The following is a 14,873-nucleotide window of genomic DNA, read 5'->3' on the forward strand; positions in this document are numbered from 1 at the left end:
TTAAACATAGGTTAACTAAATATGAGGCTATAGCTGACAACAACAAAGCAACAACAACAAAGCTCAAGTATTTAAACTGATTTCAATCAATACATACATTGGCATGGTTGGAGTACTCTATGCTTAGTCAAGGTGCAAGGTAATTCTAACTAGGCCCAGTTACATTACCAAGTCACGTGAGGGTGAGAAGTTCCCGGTGCTGGTGGGGATTCTTGCGGTTGCAGGTTTTGTTGGTCCTGTTGCGGTTTGTCAAGTCCAGTGATTGTGTCTTTGTCCAGTGAACTACAGCCGCCCTGGCTGTGTAGTTTGAGTTCTGTTGAGGAGAGTCCTTGGTTGCTTGCTTTGTTTTGTGGCTCCGTAGCTCAACTAGCAGAGCTTGCGTCGTGCTAGCTGGTTCCTTTTCTTTAATCCGTTGGTAGGCACTCGCGGCGCTACCAGTGGAGGTGTCTGCCTTGTGCAGGCAGGCCTCATGGAGATTGGAGAGCTGTAGCAGTAGCTCCAGGTGAGGAGCTGAGAGGAGCGGCAGCTCCTTCTGAAGAGCGGGCAAGAGAAGAGACGAAGAGAGAGAGAGAAGAAGCGAACTTCTCCTTTTTATATGGCCTGTGACCTCACAGGTCCTGGGGCCATACCTGACCAATGGGGGGTCAGTAGTGGAGGTTCCACACCTAGGTGTGAAAAGGTGAAGGACGCTGGGAGGCTGAGTTCAATGGTTTTCCTTTGTCTGGGAGACAAAGAAGCCATGCAGTCTTGTTCACCATTTTGACTGGGCTGAGTCCCAACATCCCCCCTTTGGTCTCAGGATCCCACGTGATGTGTGATCCTGTGAGCACCATAGTCCATTCAAAATGTCTGGGCAGTTCACAAACCAACTGGGCATTTGGTTTCTATCTATCTTGACTAAGCATAGACAGACTACAGAACAAAATCCACTTACATACAGAATGAAACATAACACACAACAAATAACATCTTCTAGTTATTCATCAGTGTAAATGATGGAATGTGGGTGTTAGTGATGCTATGGTGAGAAAGGTGAATGACATGTCATGATAGGTGTAAATACAATGTCATTAATAAGATACTGCAGAGGAGCCGATCCAAGATTACTTGCAGAAATCACAGTGATGGCTGAATCAAATCAGAATTTGCTGCTGTTGCTAACAAAACCATGCTGAGCTCTAACTGTAAGAAAATCAAGGAATCCTGCACTAGTACTTGTTTGACTGTCTGTGGTGTGAGGAGGAAGCTCTGGAGCTTTTGTGTCTTTGGTGTTTCCTCACACCTGGCTCAGGGCTGTAACGCTCCTGGTAGCTGGAGACAGAGAGGCATTCAGAAGCACTGTCACTATCTGAAAGGTGCTGACCATGTTTTACACTGTGGTCAGAGATGATGGGGCTATCATCTGATTGCTCATAGTTTTGGGCCACAATTTGAGCATAAGGCTTCCTACAGCTTCTACCGTGTGAATGCCTATCTCTATGCAGATGGTGGACACGGCGGTTGCACTCGGTGTCTGGACGTGGCCGACTGTCACCCCCCTTTGGCGTGTTGCGAGGGAGACGTCTTGAGCTTGCAGGTCTGTGTGACACCTGCATGTTTGAGCTGCTGGGCTCAGTTGTTTTCCCCTGTGTCTTGAAAGAGACTAGAGTTTCCCAGGTCACATATGTCATCTTCCGAACTTCATGCATTGAGAGCTCACCCTTCCTTGTCATGAGTGCCACCTGCATGTATATTGAGGGGTGAAGATTTTTCACAAACATAGACTTAAAAAGGGGGCTTTCCTCCATGCCTGGTGCATTCTTTCCTTGAAAATATGCATGTCTGAAACGTTTGTAAAAGTTTCTGGGGTGCTCAAGACGGGAGTGTTTAATTTGAGAAGCTGCAACTATTCCTGAGACCTCATCAACAGGGGAAGAAAACTCATCTAACAGTGCTTGACAAAGATCATGGTAGTTGTCTCTGACTCTGGGAGGAAGTGACTGCATGAACTTGTGAACAGCTTTTGAGCTGGTTTTCCACACAAGTTTGACTTTCTCCCTGTGGGTAGCGCTTGGTAAGTCAACTAGGCTGTGGTCTAGTTCACTGAGGTAATCATCAATGTTATGATTACCATTGTCAGGATCAAAGAATTGTAAGTCCTTAGCTAGGAACTCAAGCACTTCAAGGCGGGGATACTGGGTGGTCCTGTCAGATGAAGGCGAGACTAAGCTATCCTGGACATCTACCGCCTGTGCTCTGGGTCTTACAGGTGGGAAGACAGGGACTGAACACCTGTCATCACTCTCCTGGTGTTGCAGGGAAGAGGATGAACAGTCCTGAAATGCTCTAGTCCCCCCTTTGGAGGGCTGAGCACGGGTGAAAGCATAGTTACCTGGTTGAGAATGAGGTGCAGTATATACACTAGATGATACGCTACATGTCTCCTCACTATCTACGTGAGAAAGATGGGAAGCCAGGTGGCTGTTACCTCTGCACCTTAGTGGAGGCTGGGGAGCTGACTTAGTTCCCAAGGACTTCAGGTCAGGTGGGAAATGTCCCCATCTGCATGGGGAAGGAGTTAACCTTTCTCCATGGGAGGAGTGTGAATCAGAGTAACCTGAATCACTATGTCTGAAAGACTGTGGAGAGTCAAACCGTTCTGACCTAAGTTTAAACAACTCCTCCTTCTGTGAGCAGAGATCTAACTCTGCTGAGTGCAAGCTTTCTAGGTAACGTAAGGCTTTGTGATTTGCTGTCTTCACTTCTTGAAGTAGACTAGCATTTTGCACTCTTAGGGACTCTACCTCTTGTTCCAGAGTTGCTTTGGTCTGAACTGAAAGACTGGCCTGTCTGTGGCAGATCAGAAGCATGCATCGTAACAACGGGCCCTTGGATGCTCTCTGAGCATCCCATCTGTCATTAAGTAGCAAGTCCAATTCTTTCCTACACTCACTGAGATTCAACTTGTTGATGAGTTCAGAGTAGCCGGGGTTTAGGCTCTGAGCCAGGGCAAACATGAACTGCTCTACAGAGGGGTTCTCCATTGTTACTCTGGGAGGTGAGATTAAGCAAATCTGAGAAACCTATAAAGCAAAGCAAATTGTTTGCAGCGGTGTTGCGTGGCAGACACCTTGTAGTGTAGCTTTGGCTATGCACTACTCAAGTGGTTTCTTACAGTAACTCAAGCTGGGAGTGACAGCAAGGTACAAAACTTCACAGGGCTGGCAGCACACTATGGCTCTATCTTCAAGCTCTATTCTTAATCAGGTTGAAATGCATGGCAGTGACAACCGGTACAAGCTCTCTAGGTTACACAGGGCCGGCGGCACGCTGTGTCTTAAAGTTAAGGGTAAGGGGAGCACTTAGCTTAACAACCAATTTTGACAGAACAAAGTAGCATTGAATACGTGGTATTCAAATGCGGGACAGGAATTCTTAAAGTTCCTACAGAGAAGACTCAACTGGAAAGACTAGCAACAGTCGCAAATTCTTAATGCAGCACAATGGGCTTAATTCTCAAAAGAGTTTTAGCAAAACTCAGGAATAAATCAAAATTCAGCACAATTCACTTTCTGCATGCAAAGTCAGATGTCTACTCGTGCAGCAGACTCACTCTGTTGAATGTGAACTTTTGGTTAGTTCAGTTTTGGATTTCACTTTCAGTAATGTCCAAACTTTTGCTCAAAATTAATATTGTACAAATGTGAATAAATGCCAACAGTACACAGCCTCACACGGGGCACCATTAATGTTGGGGTTATCCCAACTATAAGAAAATGTATTTAAGATTTATTATGATGCCTCACAAAGGGGGCACCATTTATGTTGTGCTCTAGCACAACTAAAGAGAAAGTGTAATTATGTCTCGCACGGGGAAACATTAAATGTTGTGCTCTAGCACAACTTATAAGATAAGTTATTAATATTTATTTAGATGCCTCACAACGGAAGCACCATTTATGTTGGGGTTATACCAACTATAAGTAAAGTTATTATTAAGAGGGTTATTGGCTATCAAATTAGTAAAATATCAATACCAAAATATTAATAATTACTATAAAAATTATTAATGGGATTTAATTTTATTAAATCCACCTCGGGGCACCAGACAGCCAATGTACCAAAATCAGTCTCAAAAGGGTGTGCTAACTATTAATATAGAACCTTGTTTAATGATTATTTAATTAATAATTATAAACAAATTAACATTATCAATAGCTGCAAAGTTGAAGGATTTAGAAGTTCTACTGCGTAGAGGTTGGCATACTCACTATTGTACAACATTAACAGACAAGTAAAGTTTCAAGGAAGTTTATTGGACACATCTAGAAAATGGAATAACAAAACATGAAACTAAGACAAGCTACATACACTATGTACACGTGTGTGTGTGTGTGTGTGTGTGTGTGTGTGTGTGTGTGGTGTGTGTGTGTGTGTGTGTGTGTGTGTGTGTGTGTGTGTGTGTGTGTGTGTGTGTGTGTGTGTGTGTGTGTGTGTGTGTGTGTGTGTGTGTGTGTGTGTGTGTGTGTGTGTGTGTGTGTGTGTGTGTGTGTGTGTGTGTGTGTGTGTGTGTGTGGCTATGTGTCGGTGACCATGTGTCTGTGAGGTGTGAAGTGTGATCTCAGACAATGGAAAAGATGGAGGATGGTTGCTTTGTCCTGAGACAAAGGGAGTTACAACCAAATGGCCTCCAAGATGGCCTCTAAGACCAACCACATGTGATGTGGGGGAGGTGAACAAAGGTGTGTCCTTTGTTCAACGCTCAAGTTGCATTTTAAACATAGGTTAACTAAATATGAGGCTATAGCTGACAACAACAAAGCAACAACAACAAAGCTCAAGTATTTAAACTGATTTCAATCAATACATACATTGGCATGGTTGGAGTACTCTATGCTTAGTCAAGGTGCAAGGTAATTCTAACTAGGCCCAGTTACATTACCAAGTCACGTGAGGGTGAGAAGTTCCCGGTGCTGGTGGGGATTCCTGCGGTTGCAGGTTTTGCTGGTCCTGTTGCGGTTTGTCAAGTCCAGTGATTGTGTCTTTGTCCAGTGAACTACAGCCGCCCTGGCTGTGTAGTTTGAGTTCTGTTGAGGAGAGTCCTTGGTTGCTTGCTTTGTTTTGTGGCTCCGTAGCTCAACTAGCAGAGCTTGCGTCGTGCTAGCTGGTTCCTTTTCTTTAATCCGTTGGTAGGCACTCGCGGCGCTACCAGTGGAGGTGTCTGCCTTGTGCAGGCAGGCCTCATGGAGATTGGAGAGCTGTAGCAGTAGCTCCAGGTGAGGAGCTGAGAGGAGCGGCAGCTCCTTCTGAAGAGCGGGCAAGAGAAGAGACGAAGAGAGAGAGAGAAGAAGCGAACTTCTCCTTTTTATATGGCCTGTGACCTCACAGGTCCTGGGGCCATACCTGACCAATGGGGGGTCAGTAGTGGAGGTTCCACACCTAGGTGTGAAAAGGTGAAGGACGCTGGGAGGCTGAGTTCAATGGTTTTCCTTTGTCTGGGAGACAAAGAAGCCATGCAGTCTTGTTCACCATTTTGACTGGGCTGAGTCCCAACATTAACAAGTGGTGCTGATCTTTCTGGGAGTGCCTTGCGTCTCACACAACGGTTACAGGTCTTGATCTTGGTTTCGATGTCAGCTGCCATGCGAGGCCAAAAGAACCGGGAGCGCACAAGGTCCAAGGTCCGCTCGATGCCCATGTGCCCCATGTCATCATGCAAGCTTGTAACCACTACTGACCTTAGCTCCTCCGGTAACACCAGCTGAAACGAGACTTGTTCTCCGTCTTGCCTCCTCCGGTACAAGATGTCCTCTTGCAGCTCGAGGCGGTTCAGCTCCCTCAGCAACAATACCAGGTCTGGAAGTTCTTGCCTGGCTGTGGGGGGAACTTTCTCCCCAGTCTCCATCTGGTGGATAACCTCCCTTATGACTGGATCGGCACGTTGCTTTTCCTTGAGCTCCAGATGTGACGGGGGGGAACAGCTGGTAAACCATGGAGGTCCTCGCTGGCATAACAGTCAGGAACAGCTTTTGCCGACAGGCTCAGGGACTCAACCAGAGCGATGGAACCTCCTGCCGGACTGCTGGGCTGACAGGTGACAAGACAGCGGTGACAGACAGCAGAAACAATGTCTGTGTCGAGTTATTCCAACTCACCAGATCTCATGACGTGCTCTGCAGTAAACTTGTTGATCAGGTCCCAATCTTTCTGTTCCGTCAGTTCAGCAGAGTGGCTGTGAGGCCGGCGAGATAGAGCGTCAGCGTCGAGGTTCTGCTTCCCAGCTCGATATTGCAGCTTGAAAGTGTAGGTGGACAGGGCGGCAAGCCACCTGTGACTGGCGGCATCCAACTTTGCTGTTGTTAACAGGTAAGTGAGCGGGTTGTTATCAGTCACCACCACAAAGCTGGCTCCGTACAGGTAGTCATGAAACTTTTCACACACACTCCACTTCAGTGCAAGAAATTCTAACTTATGGGCAGGATACCTCGACTCACTCACTGACAGACCACGGCTGGCATAGGCGATCACTCTCAACTGACCCTCCTTCTCCTGGTATAAAGCTGCTCCGAGTCCGGTGGTGCTGGCGTCGGTATGCAAAACATACTGCAACTTTGGGTCAGCGAAGCCAAGAACTGGGGAACTGGTCAACTTCTCAATCAATGTTTCAAATGCAAGCTGACAGCTGGGGGACCATCGCTCCCCAAAGGGTTTCTTCGGATCCTGGATCCCTACTGGACGGGACCCCTTCTGGGCCTTGGAGGTAGGTGCATAGCCCCGCGTCAAATCATTGAGAGGTTTTGCAATGGCGGAGTACCCCTTTATGAACCTCCGGTAGTATCCAGCGAATCCTAGGAACGACTTGAGCTCCTTCAGAGTTCTTGGAATTGGCCAGGACTTTAGAGCAAGGATCTTATCCGGATCAGTCTCGACTCCTTTCTCCGAAACAATGTGTCCCAGGTATTTAACAGACGTCTGGAAATATTTACATTTCTCGGGAGAGAGCTTCAGACCGTATTCTCTCAAGCGATGTAATACCCGCAGCAACCTCCGCTCATGTTCCTCCAGCGTGTCTGAGAAGACAATAAGATCATCGAGGAAAACCAGAACTTCTTTCAAGTGGAGATCTCCCATACTCTTCTCCATTAACCGCTGGAACGTAGATGGAGCGTTTGTTACCCCTTGGGGCATTCGGTTGAATTCCCAAAATCCAATGGGTGTCACAAAAGCCGTTTTAGCTTTGTCTTCTTCGTTCATTCCAATCTGATAATACCCCGATTTTAAGTCGAGCACACTGAACCATTTGGACCCAGACAAAGCGGACAGAGACTCCTCCAGGTTTGGCAGAGGATAAGCGTCCTTAACCGTCTGTAGGTTCAGTTTCCCGTAATGAATACACAACCGTATGTCACCATTCTTCTTACGGACCACGACAATTGGTGATGAAAATGACGACTCTGACTCTCGAATAACACCAGCCTCCAAAAGGTCCCTTAGATGTTGTCGAACTGCTTCGATGTCTTGAGGGTGGATGGGCCTGGCTCTGTGCTTGAATGGAGTTTCGTCATGCAACTTTATGTGATGTTTTACCTTGTCTGTGCATCCAAAATCCATGTCACTGAGTGCAAAAACATCAGGAATCTTGTTGAGCTTCTCAGTGATTCTCCTCTTCCACTCTGGCGGGATAGATGATTCTCCAAAATCCAACTTCAGAGCAGGGGGAGATTCCGATGGTGAACGGCTCGTTGACACAGTGTGTGATAAGATCTGGGGTGAAACTGCAAGTTCAGCGACGGTGGAGAGAGGTGGAATGGTCACATCCTGGTCCGACTCATTGCTGAGGATGACTGGGATCTTCTTATGGGACTGGCTTGGGAGCATGACCAAGGAGTTCTTGACACACAGCCCACCTGGCAGTGGTGAGGCTGGATGCTCCACAAGCGCCCACTGACCAGGAGACAGCATGCTGGTGTGGATGGAGCCATCTATGAGAGTGGTGTGACCAGCAGGAATGCAGATAGGAGACTTACTGGCTAACCTCACCACTCCATCGCTGCCCACCTGTTGTTGCTGGTGGCAGATCTGCAGCAGTTTAAGCACTGCTTTGTAGCCATGGGCAGTCGGCTGGAAGTTGGTGTATTCACTCCCCATGTACTGGTTGTAGAGTGGCTCCAGGGTGTTCATGCCAATTAACACTGGGGACTGATGGGCTCCAACGTCGGGAACAACAAGTGCCAGCGTGGAAACATCCAAATCAACTCCCAGGAACTCACTGGGGAATGTGACCACCATCTCCACATATCCAAGATAAGGAATTGCGTGTCCTGCAGCTCCTTCCACTTGCAGTAAATCACACAAGGATTTCACCGGTTGGTCCGCAAAATGCTGGTTATAGAATGACACCGGGATCGTAGTGAATTGCGACCCCGTATCCAACAGACAATCAAATTCTTCACCAGCGATTTTAATGTTGGCTGTGCAGCGGGATCCAACCAAGCCTTTGGGCAATCTAGCTGGAACAGCGGGGGTGGTCTGAGTTACTTCATGACATTCAACATGGTTTCGTTGGTTAGGACATTGTGGGTCCACAACAGTTCCGGTTCGCCCCACAACTGGAACTGACTTTAGTTTAAAGGACGTCTTGAAGGAATGTCTGATTTCTGCCATCTTTGCTGCTTATTGGTGAACTGCTTCTTCTTTGCGGCAACCAGTGCAGAGTTCGGGGGATTGTCACAGTGGGTCTTTATATGGCCGTCTTCACCACACCGATAGCAGTAGCCGGGCTTGGGAACAGAAGACGGGTTCTTTAATGGCTTGCCCGCCCTCTGCCCCTCACCCCACTTGCGGCCCGGTGTGGCCTTGAAAGCAGCGGCTTGACTGGAGCTTGAGCTTGCCTGGGCAGCAGTGAGAGTAGCAAGCTGCTTCTGTATATCGGCCAGTTGTTGAGCGAGTTGCTGCGTGATGTTGGTGAGTGCAGCAATCTCTCCTCTCTCTGCACTGTCGGGGTAGGCATACTGCGCATGGGCTGCAGCTCTGGGTCGTGATGATCCGAGATGTTGCTTCATGCGGATTGCTTTTGCAGCTTCACGATCTTCCTCAGTTCGCAGAAGGAGCAGAAATTCAGCAAACGATGGGGGATTATGTTTACGTTGCTTCAGTTGGAGTTCTGTAATGAGAGAATTGTCCCAACAGCCACGGCAGAACTGAGTCAGTAGGTGTCGATCAAAGTCTTTGTTCAAAACTCCGCCTCGTTTCACAGCTTGGTTCAGCGCCACCTGCAGACGTTGCAGATAATGGGACGGCATCTCTCCACCATCCTGGAATGTGTCCATGAATTTGGCGTATAGCTCATCCCCATCCTGCACTGTGCCGTACGCTGAGTCAAGTGTCTGTAGGTACACTGCTGGTGGAGTGTCGGGTCTCAGGTGCTTAACCATGTCAGCAGCAGGTGGTAACAAGCTGTCAAAGATCTTACGTGAGCGCTGTAGGTCGGACACTGCAGGATCTTGTAACAGCAACTCAACTCCGGAACGCCATGTGTCGTAGTCTGACTCGGTTTGAGGTCTGGGCGATCTTCCAGAGAAGGCTCTGAGACGCTGTGTGGGATGCATAGCACTGTCGTCATTCTTGACAATATGCTCGACCACATAGCGTTGAACTTCAGGTGGATTGAGGCTGGCGTGTGACATGGCTGGCAAAGAGGGTCTCGAGGCGTGTTGGGCTGGGGGGTCTGGCTGGACCCTAGGCCGTGGCTCAGTGCTCTGGTCCGAAGCAGCAGGACCCGCTGGAGGACCAAAGGTGGTAGCAGAGAGCAGTGGTGGGGTTTGCAGACTGACTGTGGCAGCAGGCGGTGGCTTTTCATCCTTCTCCGAAGGAGACTCAACATCAGTGGCAGTGGGGTTGAGCTGGGAGACTGACTGACCAAGCAGAGACATCACCCCAGTAAGAACAACCGCAAAATCTTGGCCGGTCAACTTTGCGACTCTTTGTAATTCAGAGAGGTAATTCTTAGTTTGCGACTTCCCTACCTCGTCCGCGCAGACTGTAGATAGGTCAAAGATCTTATAAGTAACCTCACCGCCTTTACACTCATGTACATATGGTAAGGTTGGATGCAACTCAGCTAATGCAGCGCCCGAATCATATTCAACCACGATCGAACGGTGAAAAACGGAATCGGGCTCATCAATACGTGCCATATTTGAAACAGAACCATACTGCTGTAAAAACTCGATTACCTCATCATCTGTTTCCGTTTTTGTCGCTTCCTTTATCAAAACTGAATTTGGAATCTTAATGCCACGTTTCTCAAATATGTCCATTTTTACACAAATATATATATAGGTACCCAAAAAAAGAAAGGAAAAAAATATATATATTCAGGTCTTTCTCCACTCCTGGCTAGCTCGCCACTTTATGTAACCTGCACGTAGATGCAAATAAAGTGCAGTTTAATTACAGTTAGCTCAATAAGATACTCTGGACTAGAATCAGGAGTCTAAGTTAGGCTCAAGGAGTGGAGAATTAGACACAGGACAACAGAATTACGATTTGGTAAACACCATATATTATTGTGTACAAAAACCCATATTAAAAAGACAGTAATAATAAGAGCAATAGTAAAGATGCAGCACAGTAATTCAAATGGCCATTGCCCAAAAAAAGGCACAATATGTACAGTTCGCTCATCAATCAAAGGATTGACTTAGCCGTGCTCTTGTGATTTATAACTTGCCCAAAAGGGGAAAAGAGTAAAGCTCTTCACCTGCCGAAGCAGGACTTCTACCAGTCCACGACCCAGTATGTGTGAATGTCCAGGGGAAGGGGGAAATAGTCCAGTTGGGCAGTGAGTGGATGTGTGTGTGGGTCGTGTGTGTGGTGTGTGGGCAGAGTGGGGAAAGAGGAGCGGCTGCAAAGGAGCCTCCTACCGGCCCGGACTGAGCAGTGGAGGTTCCGGTTCTGTCCCTGGTACAACTCTCGAGACTTTTGTAACCAGGCTGGGCTCTAGCTCGCCATCACTTGGCCGATTCCGTGGTACAACGCGGCACACGGCCTTACTTCATATGTTCCCCGGCTCCGGTATTCGGCTCCTGTAGCAACCCTCTGACCGGCGTGCTCCTCTTCCCAACTACTGGCCGCGAGCAGACGCCGGCTTTACTACTGAACGCGCTTCAGTCACGCGCCACGTGACGTCGTGACGGCGTGACGTCATGACGTAGCGTGTTACCGTAAGAGACCGAAAAGGAGTGAACTCAAAGGGTACTTCTACCCGGGTTACACCATACTTGTAAGCAAATTGGCAGGGATCCAGGAGGTGTTCAACCTCACCCTGTAGCTTCCCTACCACGATGCGTTCAAGTGCTTTCATCACAGTCGACGTTAATGCTACTGGCCTAAAATCGTTATTGTCCTGCGGACAAGGTTTTTTAGGGACTGGGATGATTACAGCTTTTTTCCATATTGTGGGAATGGTGTGTGTGTCGACAGAGAGTTGGAACAGAGGACTCCAAGCTGGAGTCAACTCATCGGCAAAGGTTTTCAAAAGAAGTGCTGAGATGCCATCCGGCCCGCAGGCCTTCTTAGTATGTAATTTTTTGAAAACCTTAGCCACAACACTAGGATCGATCACAATTCTGTCTGTTGGGTCACATGATGACATTAAAGTGTCACAACATACCTCTACACCATCATTCACCATACAGTCAAACCGTTTATAAAAGTTGTTGAGTTCATTTGCTTTTTCCATCTCATTTAACACCTGCATACACTCTCTCTTAGAATTCATGTCCATAGCTTCTTTCATACTATCCCACAGTTGTTTGGAATTTTTGTTTGAGAAAGCTTCTTTAATACGCAGACTATGTTGTTCTCGTGCTTCCTTCAGTTTGAATTTTAGTTCTTTCTGAATGGTCTTCAGTTCAGTTGTGTTGTTGTCCCGGAAAGCTTGCCTTTTCCGTTTGAGGCAGTGTCTGATGTCAGGTGTGATGTAGTCTTTGTTATTTGGGTATATTTTGATGGTCTTTTTTGGCACTACAGTGTCCACACAAAAGTGTATATACCCAGTTATTGTTTCTGCAATATTGTCAATGCAGCTGTCCTCAAAGAAGATATCCCAGTCCGTGGCCATGAAACAACCACGTAGCTCCTCTTTGTTCTCCTCCTGCCACACACTGACGGTCTTCACAATCGGTTTACTTCTTTTGAGGGCTGACTTGAAAGTAGGAATTAACTGTATGGTATTATGATCCGAATTTGCAAGGGGTGGTTTAATCTTTGCAGCATATGCTTCTTTAACATTACCATAGCATTTGTCTAGTATTTTGTTTTTTCGTGTGCTGTTGTTTACATATTGATGAAAACCTGGAAGAGCATGGTCCAGTTTGCACTGGTTTAGGTCCCCCAGTACAAATATGGGAGCATCAGGTTTATTTTCCAGTTGCTGATGAACGCAATCAGCTATGCGTGAGGCAGCTCTGGATGCATTCCCACTGGGCGGGACATAGACGACACAGATAAAAATGTTCCCATAGTCTCTAGGTAGATAAAAGGGTCTTAGGCTTAAGCATAAAAGTTCAAGGTCCGGTGTACAGACTGTATCTTTAACTGTAAAGTTTGAGCACCAGGAGTTCTTAATGTACACACAGACTCCACCACCCCTTGATTTCCCCGAGTTATTATTCCTGTCCATGCGCACATTAGAAAAGCCTTGTACCTGCGCAAGTTCGTCGGGAAAGTCTGCTTGAAGCCAGGTCTCTGTGTATATCATAAGGCAGGACTCACGGTATTCATTGCAGACTTTTGTGTTCACGCGTAGCTCCTCCATCTTGTTCATCAGGGAGCGAGCGTTGCTGAAGAGTATTGATGGTAGCGGTGGTTTGTTGCACCTGCGGCGGAGTCGATGAAACACGCCGCCTCTCTTCCCTCGTTTTCGTGGGCGCCTGCCTCCACGCCGTCGCAACAGCTCCTCCGGCACATCATCCAGCAAGCCCGGCGTTGGTGTGGCTTCTCCCCGTAGGGACAACAGGGTTAGTGTTGGCGTCATGCTGTGTGTAAACGCTGGATATAACCAGCACCAGCAGCAGAAGCAGCGCAGTAGTCTTTGTGTTCCCCATTGTAACACATTCAGCACACCGACAGACTTAAACAAACCAAAAACGAAAGACAAACTTGGCGCCCGTCTCTAGCGTCCGTGTCGCAGCAGCGCCGCGCCACCGGAAGTCCGGATGTTGTAGCAGGACAATTTTAAAATACCATGGCAGAAGCTCTCTGAAGAGTTTGTACAGAGTTTAGAGAGAGAGAAAAGGCCAAGTGCAAAACTACGACGAGAAATGATAAGGATTGTGGTCTCCGAGATGATGAGGATTTGTAAGAATCCAACCAAACACCACACCACAGAGATAGCAAAAAGAACCGTGGCCAGGTATCCAAAGTCTTTTCAAGATGTCATTGATGGTGATGTTATTGGACTTGGATATCATTCCCTGGCTAAGCAACTCCAGTCAAGAGTTGAAAATGTCAAACGACCTGACACACCAAAGATACAGAAACGCAAAGCAGCATCAGATGATGATGACACTGATGAAATATCTCCTGAACAAAGAGCAAGTGTTCAAGACACGTATGGCTGTGTCAACTGGATAGCCAAAACATCTGCCGCTCTCTGAGACTGTGGAGAGTCAGCTGGAAAAAAAAGAAAAAATGAAGATGTTTGAAAATATGAACGACAATTCAGATGCTGTGAAAGACTTAATCAAGTCCACCTATTTCACGCAGCGTAAAGAGATCAATAATGGTGCAAGCATCAAGAAATTAAGCCAGGAATGGCCATTTTTGTTTAAGGAAGTTGGTATGGCAGCACACTTCAAGGAACTGACTGGCAAGTTCTGGATACTCTTCTCAAGCTTCAGACTGAAAGAGGTCAGTCCACTGGTTGCTCAGAAGAGGTCATACAGATGGTGCTTCTATTACTGGCTCATTTTGATGAGAAGGAGGAGCATCTGTTCCATTTCGTTGAGAAGACAAGCCTTGCTGAGGAGGTTCAGATGGAGAGGGTGCCAACACCCTGCCTTATTGTGTGTGGTAAGTAAACTGAACCAAACCTGCAAGCTTTCTCTATCGGTATACTAGCACCCACTTGTACTTGGCTTGTTTATTTTCATGTTAGCTTGTAGCCCACTTTGAGACACTGGCTAACATTTAACCTGATAAAAAGTTCTGCCAACAGTGGATTGTATTACACTTATCCTATATTGGAATAAGTACCATTGATTTTATTCATTTTGTTTGTTTTTTTTATTCATGTTTATTCTTAGGGTCCTCCTGCTTTGCCGCTGAAACATTTATGTTGAGCATCGACAAAGTGGTTGTCAACGACAACATCACTTCCTTCACATCTGCCATCTGCCTGATGTTTGGCAGTTACTACTGCCTCAACATACACTACCCAGTGGAGCTACGGTCCACACTGGAGTTTCTCCAACGGTAATTTTTTTTTCTTTTTATAACATTAAAAAAATGCAGGGCATTTGATATCCCACCTGAGATTTCTCTCTCTCTCTCCCCCATAAAGGTGTTTCTTTTCAATAAATCCTGAGAAAGGCACCAAAGTCGAGTGGAAGAAGAAGAAAAAAGTCCTCTCAGTCAATCCCAGAGTCCTCACTCTGATCTCAGACCTGGCTGACCATGAGTGGACCTTCCAGTGAGTGTTCTATACACTGCAGACATTGTGTTCTTGAAGTCATTTTGTACATGTTCAGCGTTACTGCACTGCTTTGTACTTTAAACAAATTAAGGTAAACTTGCTAGGAATGTTTTGTATTAAAATGGTCAACACTTAACTGGAAGTATACAGTTCATATACTTAAACAAATGGTTCACTTAAAGGGATAGTTGAACAT

At 46.8% G+C, this 14,873-nt stretch overlaps 1 long non-coding RNA gene across 1 annotated transcript; it reads left to right on the forward strand.

The window, feature by feature from the left end:
- The first annotated feature begins 13,859 nt into the window (after positions 1-13,859).
- Positions 13,860-14,672, forward strand: LOC146960547 (uncharacterized). Its single transcript, XR_015035419.1, has 3 exons — positions 13,860-14,055; positions 14,289-14,457; positions 14,546-14,672. It is a non-coding gene; the product is annotated as an uncharacterized LOC146960547 (long non-coding RNA).
- Positions 14,673-14,873: the final 201 nt, after the last annotated feature.

This window comes from Trachurus japonicus, unplaced genomic scaffold (assembly GCF_045865225.1).
Source record: "Trachurus japonicus isolate A0001 unplaced genomic scaffold, Traja_1.0 AP030248.1".
In the NCBI taxonomy this organism is placed as follows: domain Eukaryota; kingdom Metazoa; phylum Chordata; class Actinopteri; order Carangiformes; family Carangidae; genus Trachurus; species Trachurus japonicus.